The sequence below is a fragment of the Rhinoraja longicauda genome, chromosome 19 (assembly GCF_053455715.1).
Source record: "Rhinoraja longicauda isolate Sanriku21f chromosome 19, sRhiLon1.1, whole genome shotgun sequence".
NCBI lineage: Eukaryota > Metazoa > Chordata > Chondrichthyes > Rajiformes > Arhynchobatidae > Rhinoraja > Rhinoraja longicauda.
This window is the reverse complement of record NC_135971.1, coordinates 18,851,190-18,869,285: the sequence shown is the minus strand read 5'-3', so window position 1 is coordinate 18,869,285 and position 18,096 is coordinate 18,851,190. Positions and strand designations below refer to the sequence as shown.

At 52.4% G+C, this 18,096-nt stretch overlaps 1 pseudogene; it reads left to right on the top strand.

Annotated features, from left to right (window-relative positions):
* The first annotated feature begins 1,395 nt into the window (after nt 1–1,395).
* Nucleotides 1,396–4,827, top strand: LOC144602871 (G patch domain and ankyrin repeat-containing protein 1-like; annotated as a pseudogene).
* Nucleotides 4,828–18,096: the final 13,269 nt, after the last annotated feature.

Here is an 18,096-nt window from a genome sequence, read left to right as displayed (position 1 = left end):
TACACCCCCAAAAGACCCCCAAAAACACAGTCCAACAATAAAAGCACTAAACAGGCACCCAAATTACCCAACCCCAAAACCCCCAAAACACAGTCCAACAATAAAAGCATTAAATAGGCATTCAAATCACACAACCCCAAAACCCCCCAAAACACAGTACAACAATAAAAGCGCTAAACAGGCATTCAAAATTACACAACCCCAAAACCCCAAAAACACAGTCCAACAATAAAAGCATCAAACAGGCACTCAAACCACCCAACCCCAAAAACACACAAAAAAAGAAACATCCATCACAGTGAGTCTCCTCCAGTCCTCTCCTCACTGTGATGGAAGGCCACAATGTCCTTTCCCTTCTCCCGCTGTCCTCGCCCGCGGTCAGGTTGTTGTGGTTGCAGGCCGCACCGGACGGTCCACAGCGGGCCAAGCCCAAGGCGCGTCGCGTCGCAGCCGCTCCCGCAGCCTGCGAAGACGGCCGGCTCCGCGATGATAAGTCCGATCCGGGGCGGGCGAACACGCTGCTGCCGCTGTTGCTGCACGTCGGGGCGGTCATGGCTCCCGACATTGAAGCCCCCGCCCAGCAGAGAAATATCCGCGGCATATCTTAGGCCGCGCCGGACGGTGAAATGTCCGCGACCCAAGCCCCGCGATCCGGGGCGGGCGAACACGCTGCCGCTGCCGGAGCTCCCGATGTCGGCATCCACGCGGCCCGAGCCGAAGGCGAGTCGCAGCCGCTCCCGCAGCCTCCGAGGACGGCCGGCTCCGCTGATGGTAAGTCCGATCCGCGGGCTCTGCGAACCAGAGCCCTGGAGGCCGCCAGCTCCAGGAGTTGGGCCGATGGTAAGCCGCAGCAGGAACGGAGACACCACCCAGAAAACAAAGGTCGGGGTCTCCGTTCGGAAGGGACACATATTTACAATGTTACAGTTTCCCCCTCCCCCCCACATACACACATAGTACACAAACACAAAAACACCACATCACAACTACAATTAAGACCAAAAAAACCCAACAAAAACACAAAGACAATGGACCGCAGGTGAGCCGCAGCTGCTAGGGCAGTGCAGAGGAGAGAGAGAGGGGGAGAGAGGGGAGAGAGGGAGAGAGAGGGAGGGGAGAGAGAGAGAGAGAGAGGGGGAGGGAGAGAGAAAGAGAGAGGGAGGGGGAGAGAGAGCGAGATAGACAGATAGAGAGAGAGACATAGATAGAGGAGGGAAGAGAGGGAAGAGAGAGAGAGAGAGAGAGAGAGAGAGAGAGAGAGAGAGAGAGAGAGAGAAGAGAGGAGGAGAGAGAGAGGGGGGAGGAGAGAGAGAGAGAGGGGGAGGAGAGAGAGAGAGGGGGAGGAGCGAGAGAGAGAGCAGAGAGAAAGAGAGAGCCCCCCCCCCTCCCGTCGCCATGGCGGCCACTTACTGGCAATCGGACTACAACTCCCAGCAGCCCCCGCGGCGCGGCCTAGCCTTGGACCCGCAGCCTGGGCCTGGAGTTGTGCTCCTTGTGGTGGGGCAGCGGCCTAGCCTTGGACCCACAGTCTGGGCCTTGAGTTGCACAGCCGGCCTTTCCCTTCTGCCTTTAGTCTCGCAGCCTTGCCCCCCCAGTCTAGCCCAGGCCAACAGGCCCACAGACAGCAGCCTCCCCCTCCCCTCCCCTCACCACATCACACCTTGTTGCTGTGGGTCAACGATCGGCCTTTGCTGCTTCACACCGAAGACAGTCACCAAAACCCTGCGGTAACTCAGCGGGCCGAGCAGCATCTGTGGGGAGAAAAGATCTGAAGAGGCGACATTTCGGGCCGAGACCCTTCTCCGGACGACCAGAGGCCGAAGGGATCTCCAGCGGGTGGACAATATCTCTCAGGATTGAAGTCCAAGCCACTGACGACTGGCAGAGAGGCCGCAGCGGACACGAGGGATTATTACGTGTGGGGACGAAAGGCCGAGAACGTCGATGCTTGTTTTATTTTCCGCTGTGGCACCATCGAGAGAGGCCGCTCGGTGGGGTATTGTTCGACGTATCGCCACGTGTACCGAGCGAGGTACAGCGAAAAGCTTCTGCTTGCGATGAGCCGCCACCGGCAGCTGGTCACCTTCACCCGGGCGGTGGGGGACGGAGACGCGTGGAGGGACGGCAGGCGGCAGGTGCCCTGCTCTCCTCTCCCCGGGGCGGGAGGGTTGGACGGGGAACAGGCCAGGAGCTTCTATGAGGGCGTCCTTGCTTCCAGCAGCCAGGCCAGCACCAGCACCAGCGCGGCCCGTAAACACAAGGCCGAGCCGAGGAGAGAGCGGGCATGTGGCCCCGGCGGGCGTCAGGCCGAAGGAGGGCAGAGGAACGGGCATCTGCTGCTGAAATCCGCCCAGGACGGCGACCTGAAAATGCTCCGGGGTTTGCTGGAGACGGGAGCAAGTGACATAAACTTCCGGGACAGTTATTACTGGACTGCCACCATGTGCGCAGCGTACAGCGGGCAGCTGGAAGCGGTCAGGCACTTGCTGAGTCTCGGAGCGGCGTGGGTCGGGGTGTGTGATTGCACTGGGCGCGATGCTCTGGATTTGGCCCGGGCTGGCCGGGCACGCAGGGATCGTGACTGCTCTGGAGGAATATCACTCTCGTCCAGAGGAACAGGAAGACCACGGGTACGGGGAGGGTCTTGGTAGTCTGGGCTCTGCGGAAACACGTTCCCATCTTCCCCTTCCAGCCTCTCACTTGCACATTCCCAAATCGGGAGGTTAAAATAAAAAATAGACACATAATGCTGGAGTGACTCAGGTGAGATGCTTCATGACCCACTGAGTTACTCCCAGCATTTTGTATTTATCAAGGGAGGTTATATTTCAGTTATGTTGGGCATTGGTAGGAATACATTGGAGGTGTATTCAGAATTCAACTGTGCATTTAAGGATAATAATAATGATAACAATAATAAACATTTATTTTTTATACGCTTTTCCAAATGCTCAAAGACGCTTTACAAAAACAGTCAAGACATAAAAACAAACAACGAACTGTCCTGACGGAGAAGCGGCGAACAAATAGCGCCAGCGTCCTCTCATGTCAGGGTCCGGCAGTAGACAATAAAAAAACACAAGACACACAAATTACAATTTTTAACACAAACAGCCATCACAGTGATTGCTCCAGGCACACCCTCACTGTGATGGAAGGCAAAGAATAGTCTTATCTCCTCCTCAGTCTTCTCCCGTGGTGCCACGAGGCGATCGAGGCTCCCAACTTTTGAAGCCCCCACCGGGTGATGGAAAGTCCCAGGGCCGAGCCGAGCAGGCCGATGAAGGTCCTGTGCCGCCACCAGGCGATGGAAAGTGCCGCGGCCAGGCCACGCAGGGCGATGAAGGGCCTGCGAGCGGGTCGATCAAACCTCGCGCTCCGGGCAGTCGAAGCTGCTACGGCTGGACCTCCCGAAAGCCGGTCGCCATCCAGGGACCTGCGAACTCCCAATGTTGCGGTCTGCAGGGCCCACAGCCGAAGCCTCCGAGATGGTAATTCCAGGCCTGCGACCTGGAGTCTTCAAGGTCGATCCAGCTGGAGGCCGCCGACTCCACGGTGTTAGGCCGTAGCGCGAACGGGAGATACGACACGGTAAAGGTCGCATCTCCGTTGAGGAGATTGGAAAAAAAGGTTTCCCCACCCCCCACATATACAGAGCAAAAAATAAATCAAAACATACATTTAAACGATAACAATAGACAAAAAACAAAAAAGACAGAGAGACTGCCGGAGAGCCGCAGCTGCAGAAAACAGCCACTCCCCTATGGATATTAATGTGTTGCAAGGAGTCAGGGGAGGTTTGTTAAGAGAGTCAAGAGTGCTTATGTGAAACAAAAGGATACAGAGTGCTGGAGTAACTCAGCGGGTCAGGCAGCATCTGTGGAGAACATGGATAGGTGACGTTTTTGGGTCGAGACCCTTCTTCAGACCTGAACTGAAACTGAACGAAACTAAACTGAAACTGAAAAAATCTAAATCTGAACTAAATTGAACTGAACTAAACTGAACTAAAGAAGAAGAGTCTCGACCCGAAATGTCACCCATTCCTTCTCTCCAGAGATTCTGCCTGACCCGCTGAGTTACTCCAGCACTCTGTGAAACGTCACCTATCCATGTTCCCCACAGATGCTGCCTGACCCGCTGAGTTACTCCAGCATTTTGTGATACCTTCTCTCCACAGATGCTGCCCGACCCGCTGAGTTACTCCAGCACTCTGTGAAACGTCACCTATCCATGTTCTCCACAGATGCTGCCTGACCCGCTGAGTTCTCCAGCGTTTTGTGCCATCGTAGTCTAGTTGTGTGTCCATCTTTGAACTGGACTGGCCAAACGTGCACTAAGGATGGTTTCCCGTTTGCTCTGCAGGGAGTTGCGGGAGGAGAGGGGGAGGAAGCTGTGCCGGGTGTGTGGGCTGGAGTACACAGAGGACAGCGTGCAACAACACGAGAGGTCTACGCTGCATCTTGTGAGCAAGGCCAGGGCCCGTGCACCCACGCACTACAGCATCCCCGATACCAACCTGGGCTTCCGCATGATGGTGCGGGGCGGTTGGGACCGCGAGGAAGGCCTGGGCCCCTGTGTGGAAGGGCCGCAAGTTCCCCATCAGCACCGCGCTGAAGAGAGACCAGCGGGGGCTGGGCTTCCACAGGGGCCCGCGGCCCAGGGTCACGCACTTCCAGGCCGGGGACCCCCAGGCCGTCCAGCGGCCGGGCCGCGATCCCCGCCGCGACCACCGGGAGGCGACGGTGAACCGCAGCGAGGGAGCGGCACAGGGAGGCCAGGGGCAGGCGGTGGGAGAGGGAACTCAGGGTCTACATGGACCTGTAGGTGAAGGAGACACCTCTCTACCTGCCCGGCCTACACGGCTCACTGATCCATCCTCCAGCACAGAGCCCCTGCTCCCAGACCCCCACACCCCTCCTCTCCCCACTCCTCACCTCCACAACTATCCCACCCTCACACCCACCCCCTCCTCTCCACCCCTCCTCTACCACCCCACCCCCACCCCTCCTCTACCACCCCCCACACCCCTCCTCCACCCCTCCCTCTCCCACCCCTCCTCTACCACCCCCATGCCCCACCCCCTCACCTACTCTCCACAATCACTCCCCACCCCTCCGCAGCACCCCTACTTTCCCACCCCCGCCAACGCCTCTACCACCCCTCAACCCCACCGCCCACCCCTCCTCTCCCATCCCTAACTCTCCCACCCCTCACCCCTACTCCCCACTTCCTCACACCTCTCCACCACACCCTACTCCTCCCACCCTTACTCCTCCCACACCCCCACCCTCCTCTCCCCACCACTCACCCCCACACTTACCCCCCACACTACCCCTCCCCCACACCCCCACTCCACCTCCACCCCTCAACAACCCCCACCTCACCCCCATCCCCACCCCCCTCTCACTCCACCCCCTTAGCTACTCCCCCATACCCCCACCCCTCCTCTCCCATCCCACCCCCTCCCACTCCCCATCCCCACCCCACCTATCCCACCCCCACCCTCACCCCCTCGCCTCCACCCCTACTCTCCCACCCCTATCCCTCCACCTCTCACCTACTCTCGCACCCCCTCATCTACACTCCCACCCTCACCTACTCTCCCACACACCCCCCCCACTTTTCTCCACCCCTATCCCTCCCACAACCTCACCTACTCTCCCACCCATCCTTCCCGCAACCACTCCCCTCCCCCTCTACCCCCCTTCTCCTCCGCACGCCTCTTCCCCCACACCCCACCCCTGCCACCCTCCCATCGCCCCCATCCCCTTCCCCCCACCAGACTTCTTCCCCGTAGAGAGAGAGAGAGAGAGAAGAGAGAGAGAGAGAGAGAGAGAGATGAGAGAGAGAGAGAGAGAGAGAGAGAGAGAGAGAGAGAGAGAGAGAGGGGGGAGGGGGGAGGGAGGGGGAGGGAGAGAGGGGGAGAGAGAGAGAGAGAGAGAGAGAGAGAGAGAGAGAGAGAGAGAGACCCGCGCGTTGCTGCTTGCCTCATACAGCGCCTGGGACCCGGGTTTACATGGTGAATCCGCTCGCTGTCTGTGCGGCGTTTGCATGGTCTCCCCGTTCTGCTTTATCCCCATGTTCCTGGATTTCGTTAGCCCTGACAGCTAAATTGAACTCTCTCTTGAAAACATCGAGTGAATTGGCCTCCACTGCCCTCTGTGTCAGAGAATTCCACAGATTCACAACTGTCTGACTAAAGAGGATTCCTATCTGAGGTGAATTTTTTTCCCTCATCTCAGTACTAAATGGTCTACCCCTTATTCTTAAACTGGGACCCCTGGTTCTGGACACCCCCAGCATGGGGAACATGGGGATAATTTTTCCCTGTGGGCCAGATGCAGGCAGATGGGATGAGTTTGTGTGGACACCTTGGTTAGTATCGGTAAGATGGGCCGAATGGCCTGTTTCTGTGCTGTATCCGTCCCATACAATGTGGGGGGTGAACCTCCGTTGCATCTTCCTACAGCACGGTGGCCGGTGGTCCACACTGGTGGGAGAACTACAGGGGTCAATCTTGTTGCACCGAGCCTTGTCTGCTCTAGTGCAACGTGTCCAGTCAGCCCCCATTACCGCTGGATTGTGTTCCATCGCAGCTGGATTGCGATCCATTACGGCTGGATTGCATTCCATCACGGCTGGATTGCGTTCCATCGCGGCTGGATTGCGTTCCATCACGGCTGGATTGCGTTCCAGTACGGCTGGATTGCGTTCCATCACGGCTGGTTTGCGTTCCATCACGGCTGGGTTGCGTTCAATCACGGCTGGATTGCGTTCCATCACGGCTGGATTGCGTTCCATCACGGGTGGATTGCGTTCCATCACGGGTCTATGTTGTGTTGCAGGTCTCCACACTGCGGCTCTGTGCAGAACAGGGACAGTAGCCACCGTGGGCTCGGTCACCACTGTCCCCGTGGGTGGACGGTGAGTTTCCCCGTCCTACACGGCAGCGAGGAGAAGTTTGAGGTGGTGATGGGGCGGGTCGATCCCGATCTGGCAATCCTGGCCTGGAGGTCCGACAGCCCGGAGGATCCGTACCTGGTCCGCCCGTCCTACAGGGCCAGGGTCCCGCTTCCGAACGCACGCCTTCATCGAGCTGCGGGCCGTGGGGCCCGGTGACCAGGGGACCTACGAGGTGCAGACAAACTACTTTGGCAGGGAGCTGAGGAACCGTGACCGGGAGCGCTTTGAGCTGCGCGTGGTCGGTGAGTAGTGGCGTGCAGAGTTGCACAGCACCCAGACTGACCCTTCGGCCCACACGGTCCATGCTGACCCAGTGGGGCATTCTGGCCTAGTCCCACCCGTCTGCACACAGCACTCTAAACCCTTCCTCTCCGTGAATGAATTATACTTTATTGTCACATCCATCCATCCATATATATCCATCCACACATATATGTATAATATCCATCCACACATATATATATATATGCATCCACATATATATATATATCCATCCACACACACACACACACACACACATATATATATCCATATATATATATATATATATATATATATATCCATCCACACACACACCACATATATATATATATACATCCATCCCAACAAACACACACATATATGCATATATATCCATCCACACACACATATATATATATACATATCCACCCGTCCATATATCGTGGCTTCCTGCATCTTGTGTCCACTGCCCTGTCCAATGAAGGCAAGGCTTCTTGCCCAGCCCACCTGCCTGTGCTGCCACCGTTAGTGAGCTGGGGACTTGACTCTCTGCGGTTGAGCTGGACTTTGCAATGTGCTGCCTTGCAGAGCCGATGTCCACGCCGACGGTGGAGGTCAGCCGCAACTCATCGCATGTCACGCTGCACTGCTCCACCGCCAGCGGCTGCCCCGTCACCTACCGCTGGGAGCGCGGTCGCAGGATCCCGGCGTGGGGAACGCCACCTTCCCCGGAGCTGTGCTGCACCTGCCGGACCCGGACCCGGGGCAGCGCACCTGCACTTACACCTGCGTCGCTGAAGATTGCTGCAGCAGCCGTGCAGTCCCTGCAGCGCTGCACTACAGCCCCCGACCGGAGGTGAGTGGGTCTCTGTCCGATGGGGAGAGTCATGCAGCACGGGAACAGGCACTCGGCCCCACTCCTCCCTGCCCACCAACATGCCCCGTCTACACGAGTCCCACCTGCCCGCGTTTGGCCCATATCCCTGTAAACGTTTCCAGAGGGCGGCGCGGTGGCACAGTGGGTAGAGTTGCTGCCACACAGTGCCGGAGACCCGGGTTCAATCCTGACTCCATCCTGCCCACCAACATACCCCGTCTACACTAGTCCCACCCCTGCCCGCGTCTGGACCATATCCCTGTAAAAGGTGGCATGGTGGCACAGTGGGTAGAGTTGCTGCCACACAGTGCCGGAGACCCGGGTTCAATCCTGACTCCTTCCTGCCCACCAGGCTCTTTTAAAGATCAACAGAAGATAACTAAAAAGGCAATACGGGGAGAAAAGATGAGGTACGAGGGTGAGCTAGCCAATAATATAAAGGAGGATAGTAAAAGCTTTTTTAGCTATGTGAAGAGGAAAAAAATAGTCAAGGCAAATGTGAGTCCCTTGAAGTCAGAAGCAGGGGAATTTATTATGGGGAACAAGGAAATAGCAGACGAGTTGAACCGGTACTTTGGATCTGTCTTCACTAAGGAAGATACAAACAATCTCCCAGATGTTCTAGTGGCCAGAGATCCTAGGGTGATGGAGGAACTGAAGGAGATTCACATTAGGCAGGAAATGGTGTTGAGTAGACTGATGGGACTGAAGGCTGATAAATCCCCAGGGCCTGATGGTCTGCTACCCAGGGTACTTAAGGAGGTGGCTCTAGAAATTGTGGACGTATCGGTGGTCATTTTCCAATGTTCTATAGATTCAGGATCAGTTCCTGTGGATTGGAGGGCAGCTAATGTTATCCACTTTTTAAGAAAGGAGGGAGAGAGAAAACGGGAAATTATAGACCAGTTACTCTGACATCAGTGGTGGGGAGATGCTGGAGTCAATTATAAAAGACGAAATTGCGGAGCATTTGGATAGCAGTAACAGGATCGTTCCGAGTCAGCATGGATTTACGAAGGGGTAATCATGCTTGACTAATCTTCTGGAATTTTTTGAGGATGTAACTAGGAAAATTACCTTGGATGTGGTGCACCTCAACTTTCAGAAAGCCTTCGACAAGGTCCCACATAGGAGATTAGTGTGCAAAATTAGAGCACATGGTATTGGGGGTAGGGTACTGACATGGATAGAAAATTGGTTGACAGACAGAAAGCAAAGAGTGGGGATAAATGGGTCCCTTTCAGAATGGCAGGCAGTGGACTAGTGGGGTACCGCAAGGCTCGGTGCTGGGACCGCAGCTATTTACAACATACATTAATGACTTGGATGAAGGGATTAAAAGTACCATTAGCAAATTTGCAGATGATACAAAGCTGGGTGGTAGTGTGAGCTGTGAGGAGGATGCTGTGAGGTTGCAGGGTGACTTGGACAGGTTGTGTGAGTGGGCGGATGCATGGCAGATGCAGTTTAATGTGGATAAGTGTGAGGTTATCCACTTTGGAGGCAGATTATTATCTAAATGGTGTAAAGTTATGAAAAGGGGAAGTACAACGAGTTCTGGGTGTCCTAGTGCATCAGTCACTGAAAGGAAGCATGCAGGTACAGCAGGCAGTGAAGAAAGCTAATGGAATGTTGGCCTTCATAACAAGAGTTGAGTATAGGAGCAAAGAGGTCCTTCTGCAGTTGTACACGGCCCTAGTGAGACCGCACCTGGAGTACTGTGTGCAGTTTTGGTCGCCAAATTTGAGGAAGGATATTCTTGCTATTGAGGGTGTGCAGCGTAGGTTTACTAGGTTAATACCAGGAATGGCGGGACTGTCATATGTTGAAAGACTGGAGCGGCTAGGCTTGTATACACTTGAATTTAGAAGGATGAGAGGGGATCTTATCGAAACATATAAGATTATTAAGGGGTTGGACACGTTAGAGGCAGGAAACATGTTCCCAATGTTGGGGGAGTCCAGAACCAGGGGCCACAGTTTAAGAATAAGGGGTCGGCCATTTAGAACGGAGAAGAGGAAAAACTTTTTCAGTCAGAGAGTTGTGAATCTGTGGAATTCTCTGCCTCAGAAGGCAGTGGGGGCCAATTCTCTGAATGCATTCAAGAGAGAGCTAGATAGAGCTCTTAAGGATAGCGGAGTCAGGGGGTATGGGGAGAAGGCAGGAACGGGGTACTGATTGAGAATGACCAGCCATGATCACATTGAATGGCGGTGCTGGCTCGAAGGGCCGAATGGCCTCCTCCTGCACCTATTGTTTATAAACGTAGCTCCAGGTTCACCACTGTGTGTCTCTGTCTCCTCCAGGGTCCAGGAGTCGTTGGGCGATCCTGTTCGCCGTGATCCTCCTCGCCGTGATCCTCCTCGCCGTAGCCGTACTGGGAGTCTGGGCATCGTATCTCTGCAGCAACCCCCACACCATGCCGTGAGTGTCCCCCTCACCCCCCTCTCCCCTCACTGTCTGCGACCCTCCCCCTCACCGCCCCTCCCCCCATATCCGACCCCCCTCTCCGTCTCCCTTCCCCCTCTCTCCGTCTCCTCCCCCCCTATCTGTCCCACCCTGCTCCCTCTCTGTCCCCCTTCCCCCCCCTCTCTGTCCCGTCCCCTCTCTCTGTCCCGTCCCGGTCCCCTCTCTCCGTCCCGTTCCCCCCTCTCCGTCTCTCTTCCCTCCCCCCCTCTCTGTCCCCCTTCCCCTCCCCTCCTCCCTCTCTGTCCCCCTTCTCGGTTCCCTCTCTCCATCCTGTCCCGTTCCCCCCCTCTCCGTCTCCCTTCCCTTCCCCCCTCTCTGTCCCCCCTTCCCGGTTCCCTCTCTCCATTCTGTCCTGTTCCCCCCCTCTCCGTCTCCCTTCCCTTCCCCCTCTCTGTCCCACTCCCCCCCCGTTCCCCCCTCCTCCCTCTCTGTCCCCCTTCCCCTCCTCCTCGTCCAGTCCCCTCCCTGTCCCCTCTCTCCCGTCTAACATTGTGGGGTGACTCTGCCCCGGCAGTGAACGAGATGGATGGGCCGCGATGCCCAGTCACTAACACAGGACTCATTCTCTCTCTCTCTCCCCTCCCTCCCTCCCTCTCCCTCTGCCCCCCCATCCCCCTCCCTCTCCCCCCCTCTCTCTCTCTCGCAGGGATGATGAGCGGGGCTGTGTGGGACCGGGAGAGTTGCAGAGTGTGGACCGCTGTACGTGGGAGGTGACAGAGCACCCCGCCTCTGGGTGACGGGGAACGGGTTTGCTGCTGTCCCGTCTCTGTGGCAGATGTGACCAGATGTGTCCATGGTCCCAGATCCCAAAGTTAACGACAAGATCCTTGTGGAACATGGAAAAGTTCACACTTTGTCCGTGCTGTCGGGGGGTCTGGGGAGAAGGCAGGAACGGGATACCGACTGTGGATGATCGGCCCTGATCACATTGAATGGCAGTGCTGGATCGAAAGGGCCGAATGGCCTCCTCCTGCCCCTATTGACTATTGTCTGTTGTTGCTCTTTGGGAACCTGTAATTTATACAAAGTCTGGTCACTGATCCAGTGGATGTTTGTTCTGCACGTTTTTGTGCAGCTTGTGATGATTTTGTAAAATGCATTTTGTACATAATAAAACAGATTTGTTTAACACTGCTGCCTGTCATGTAAGCCTGTGCCTGATGTAACCAAGGCCATTAGTGGTTCATTGTTGTGTGTAGATAGACATACATTGACAGGCTCCTGTCTCTGTGTTATCCAGTTAAGTTCAACAGGCAGGACTGACGTTTGATGAAGGAATGTATTTCACAAAATGCTGGAGTAACTCAGCAGGTCTGGCAGCATCAATTTGTAAACCCCAATGTATTTTGGGGTGATTCCATGTAGCATTTATTACATCCAACATTCCCCTCTTACCAGCATAGGTAGTAGATTTCGGACAAACAGGGCATTTTTAATAGGAGTGCCTGCTGCAGTCAAAAAGCCCCTGTGCTGCCACAGGTTACCAAAATCATGTGCAACCCCAAAGGCCTATCGTGAGTCGGTATAAATATTAGCACGTTGGTCAACGCAAAGGTGGCAGGCCTGCGTGAGGGCAAATAATTCAGCATGCTGGGCAGAATGAGGTGTACTGAAAAAGGCGAGGGTAGGCAGTATCCTCAATCTCTAGCGCCGATCGTGCGGATTTTATTTCGGAGTCACGTGAGTGACTACGTGAAGACCCCGTCCAGCACGCGTGCGCGACATTAGCGTTCATGCAGTGCACCCGCGACGAACGGGAGTTCAAGGTGCTCCCGCTACAAATTAAAAAGTCGGGCCGACAGGTAAGTTCTACCGTGCCGTGAGTATTTTCTCTGTGGTCTGCTTTAGGTCCCAAGATGAGCAAGACCAGAGGAAAGAAATTTGCAGCTCGCCCCCGTTCGTCTTCCGTTGAGGAACGTTCTTTGGAGGGGGGGCAAGAGGCGGCAGCAACTACCGAGCCGAGCCCAGCACCGCTAGTGCAGCCTGAGCAGCGAGCTGGAGGTACCTGCAGCCAGAACCGGGCGGTAGTATCCGACGATTCGGATGAAGATGCCACACCGCTCGAGAGCGGCACTGGCAGCCGCCTAAGCCGAATGGAACGGCTTATGGAGCAAATGCTGCAGCGAGATCTGCTGAGAGAGCAGCAGCAGACTCGCCAAGGGAGCCCAGGTACTCCCGCAGTGCCCTTTACGGCACTGGCCATTGCCTCACCTTCTTTTGAAGGCAGCATTGGCGACCAGGTCTGGGCTGGTCAAGAAGAGGGGTTGTTGGCTGAAGATGTCCGGAGTACGCAGAGTGTACAGGATCAGGAAGAGCTGCTGGGTGTGGTCAACCGCTACGTGGTCATTCCACGAGGGGGTCGGCCTTTAGAGCCGAAACTTGCAGCCAGCATTGACCACCTGTCCTCAAAACCCCTACAAGAACGGGTGGTCAATGAGGCTCTTGAGCTATATACAGCCCCAGAAAATTGTACATCATTGAATGTACCAGCTGTAAACAGCCAAATTTGGGGACATTTGGGGCAGAACATCAGGAACCTGGAGTTGAAGCTCCAGAAAATCCTTAAACTCCTGACTGCAGGGATGACATCATATGCTCGGTCCATTGATGGTGTGGACAGCTCCACAAATCAGCAAGATACATTAGCTCTGCTGTGCACCACTCAATACCAGATAAATATTTTACGGAAGGAAATCATCAAGCCTGCCCTCAACCCTAAGTTTGCGGGACTTTGCAAAACACCGGGTTCAGAACCTCCAATTCTGCTTTTTGGAAAGGATCTTCCAAAAAAGGTGAAAGACCTAGAGGAAGAATCCAAGACCTTTGGTCTTGTGAGGGCAGGTTTGGGACCGAGCAGACCTAACAAACCCAGGCGGCAGTACCTCACGGCGTCCACCAGTCATAGACCACCATATGGGACTGGTGAAAGCTCGGGGTCCGCAACCATTCCCCGTAAGCCTTTTTTAGGCCAGGGCCCAGAGCGGACCCCATGGAAAATGCGCCACCCCCAACAACATCAACGTCAACAGCAGCCCTCTACAGCCCAGCAGACACCTCATCGTCCAGCGAAGAGGCAGAAGAAAAATTAACACCAGTAACCATGGAGGTAGGTGGGTCTGGTACCTCTCGGCATATGACAGTAGGGACTCTATACTATCAGGGGGGAGATTGCACTTGTTTTTGGATGCATGGGAAACCATCACTAATGACAAGTACATACTAAGCTGCATTCATGGCTATAAAATTGACTTTGTTCATGAAAACATTCCGCCAGTTCAGCATATACCCCAAAGGGTATTCACCCTCTCAGTCAAAGAGAAACAAGAGGGTCAAGCTGAACTTGTGAGGCTACTAGCAAAAGGTGTCATTGAAAGAACAAAACATGAACCTTTGGAATTTGTGTCTAATATTTTCACTAAAACTAAAAAAGATGGTGGATGTCGCATCATCATTGACTTAACTACGTTAAACGAGTCAGTTAAGTATACACATTTTAAGATGGAAACTTTTGAAACCGCCAGACTTTTGATTTCTACAGGGTACTTTCTAGCAGGCATTGATTTAAAAGATGCCTACTACTCAGTACCCATACACAAGGAGCACCGTAAATACTTAAAATTTATCTGGATGAAACAGCTATGGCAATTTAAAGCCTTACCAAATGGACTAACCTCCGCTCCAAGGTTGTTCACTAAAATCTTAAAACCCGCCTTGGCATTATTGAGAAAACAAAAGCATATAGTCATGGCGTACTTAGAGAAAGCATCACAATTGGCACTATCATGCCACGAACTAATGCATAAACGTCAGCCAACCATACGGCAGGTAGCTAGAGTTATTGGTAAAATGGTAGCAGCTTTTCCAGCTGTACAATTTGGGCCTTTGCACTACCAAAATTTACAAAGAGCAAAAGTGCACGCACTAAAGCAAAACTCAGGTCACTTTGACCGAGCTATGTATTTAACTGCTGAATCCATTCCAGAGTTACAATGGTGGACAAGGAACATTAGGCTAATTTCCAGTCCCATAATAATCACCAACCCAGTATTAACCATTCAAACGGATGCCAGTGCTTTGGGCTGGGGAGCAACTAACATGCAATCCAGCACAGGGGGCAGATGGACTAATTCTGAATCATCTTGCCTACAGACACGGGGTATCAACTATTTAGAAATGTTGGGTGCGTTTTATGGTTTAAAAGCATATTCATCTAATACGCATCATGCACATGTCCGGTTGCAATTAGATAATACCACGGTGGTGGCTTATATCAACCACATGGGTGGTATAAAGTCGATATCGTGTGACAAATTGGTCAACCTAATCTGGCAATGGTGTGTCGACAGACATACTTGGTTATCAGCAACTTACCTACCAGGTAAGCAAAATACAGTGGCAGACACCAGGTCACGCAAATTTAACGATAACATCGAATGGATGTTAAATCCCAAAGTATTTGCCGAAATTACAAAGCAATATGGCACACCAGATATCGATCTATTTGCATCCAGGCTGAATCACCAGGTACCAACGTATGTCGCTTGGGAACCAGACCCTGAGGCAGCAGCAGTTGATGCATTCACGCTGTATTGGGGGAAAATGTTCTTTTATGCTTTTCCTCCCTTCTGCCTCATCAGTCGGGTATTACGCAAGATTCAATTGGATTCCGCTTCAGGAATCTTGATAACACCTGACTGGCCTACACAGCCATGGTTCCCAGTGGCCCTCGACATGGCTGTCGAAACACCGTTGGAATTCCCCAGCAGTCCGGAATTATTAATCCACCCAGTGTCAGGCATTAGTCACCCGTGCCATGACAGAGTCAATCTCCTGGCTTGCAGATTCTAAAAAGACCTCTACTGGGCCTGGGACTGTCTGAGGACGCCATCAACATGATGACCGCATCCCACCGGGAGTCCACCAGGAGACAATACCTGACCAACATAAGAAAATGGGAACGGTATTGCTCCAAAACAGGAACTACCTACACTACAGCAACACCCACCAGTGTTGAGGAGTTCCTGGTTGGATTACATCGGGAAGGACTCAGCTACAGCGCCATAAATACAGCCAGGAGTGCGTTGTCAGCTTATTTGGTTCCAGCAGCAGGACAACTGGCTTTGGGGTCCCATCCACTAGTAATCAAAATCATGAGGGGCATTTTTAACACTAACCCCCCCAGACCAAGGTACACTCAGATCTGGGATGTCAGCATTGTGCTGACGTACCTTAGGGGATGGCCACCGCCCAGGGCACTCACGCTGGAACAACTTACACTGAAATCAGTCATGCTCATGGCACTAGTGTCAGCTCAAAGGGTACAATCCCTCCACCTTCTGAGGCTGGACAGCATGACAGAGTCATTGGACTGTTTCACATTCCATATTCAGGGACTGGTCAAACAAACTAGACCAGGTACCACGCCTCCAGTCATGGAGTTCTGGGCATATTCATCTGACCCACGGCTGTGTGCCAAGACCCATCTCGCCAATTACATAGACACAACACACAACTTAAGAGGGAGAGAAAAAGCCTTATGGATAAGCCACAAGAAGCCTCATGGTCAGGTGACGAGCCAAACCATTTCAAGGTGGCTCAAGCAGGTGCTTAAGTCCGCGGGAGTCAATACCAATGTTTACAAATCTCACTCCACCAGGGCTGCATCTACGTCGGCGGCTAGTCGAATGGACGTGCCTATGGACCATATTCTGGCCAGAGCAGGATGGTCCTCGGAAAGAACTTTCCAAAGGTTTTATAATAAACCGCTGGCGCAACCTGCTACATTTGCAGACAGAATTTTAGAGTCTGCAGATAATATTTAATTTGAGCCCTGGGGAGCTCTCTGTTTTTTGTTGTCATTAATAAACCTTTTTTGTTCACAAACAGGCTCTTTATTGCGATAACATACTTCCTCCCTCTAAGGTCTTCAGACAGTGAGTGAAGCATGAGCTGGTACACGGTTCGGAATCACAGAGCTTTGAAGTCTTCACGTAGTCACTCACGTGACTCCGAAATAAAATAGTAAGATTAAATGAGAACTTACCAGTTCGAAGTTTGATCTGTATTTTATGAGGAGTTACGATGAGGGACTACGTGCCCTCCGCTCCCACCCTCTTTTATACAGATCAACTGGTAATTAAGTTCTTATTTTTTCTTTACTATATTTATTTCAATCGTTGTGTTTTTTCTGTGAATCCACACCGCTGCTTTGAAGAATGTCGCGCACGCGTGCTGGACGGGGTCTTCACGTAGTCCCTCATCGTAACTCCTCATAAAATACAGATCAAACTTCGAACTGGTAAGTTCTCATTTAATCTTACTATTCTTGTTCATGGCGCAACTTAACCCTTTGTCTGGGACCTATCCATATTCCCTGATGCTGTCTCATAATCGGGGGGGGATAGTTCCCAATATTCTGGCGGGGAGGGTAGAACCGGGACTGGCACCACCGCAGCCGGTGGCTCTGCCTGTGGGGCTGTGGGGATCGGACACGTCCAGGGTTCCTCGTCACCCTCGGACACCTGATTAGCTAGTAAAGCCGCTATATACTCCAGTGGTTCGGATTCTGACTTTTGTTGTTGTTGGGCAGGATATATCCCTTTGGTACCGGTTTTTAATTCATCTTGAGCTCGGGTATCATGGTCAAGTCTTAGGTCTTAAATCATACACCTTACATTCCGCTTGCAAAATATCGCATGTTTTCGGTATTCCCAACCTATCACACACTGATATCCCTCTATTACTTGCATTTTCCCTCTACTACTTGCATTTTCCCTCCAACTTCGCTCCCTCGACTCCTGATGGCGCTTCTGCACCCCCTCTCTCCATTCTTTAATCCTCTCTACATAGTCTCTACATTCCATTTACCTCCCACTGGCCAGGCCTCGTTTCCCAATCTTTTCATTAACGAAGCAAACAGATAGATAGACAGATAGATAGATAGATAGATAGATAGATAGATAGATAGATAGATAGATAGATAGATAGATAGATAGATAGACAGACAGACAGACAGACAGACAGACAGACAGACAGACAGACAGACAGACAGACAGACAGACAGACAGACAGACAGACAGACAGACAGACAGACAGACAGACAGACAGACAGACAGACAGACAGACAGACAGACAGACAGACAGACAGACAGATAGATAGATAGATAGATAGATAGATAGATAGATAGATAGATAGATAGATAGATAGATAGATAGATAGATAGATAGATAGATAGATAGATAGATAGATAGATAGATAGATAGATAGATAGATAGATAGATAGATAGATAGATAGATAGATAGATAGATAGATAGATAGATAGATAGATAGATAGATAGATAGATAGATAGATAGATAGATAGATAGATAGATAGATAGATAGATAGATAGATAGATAGATAGATAGATAGATAGATAGATAGATAGATAGATAGATAGATAGATAGATAGATAGATAGATAGATAGATAGATAGATAGATAGATAGATAGATAGATAGATAGATAGATAGATAGATAGATAGATAGATAGATAGATAGATAGA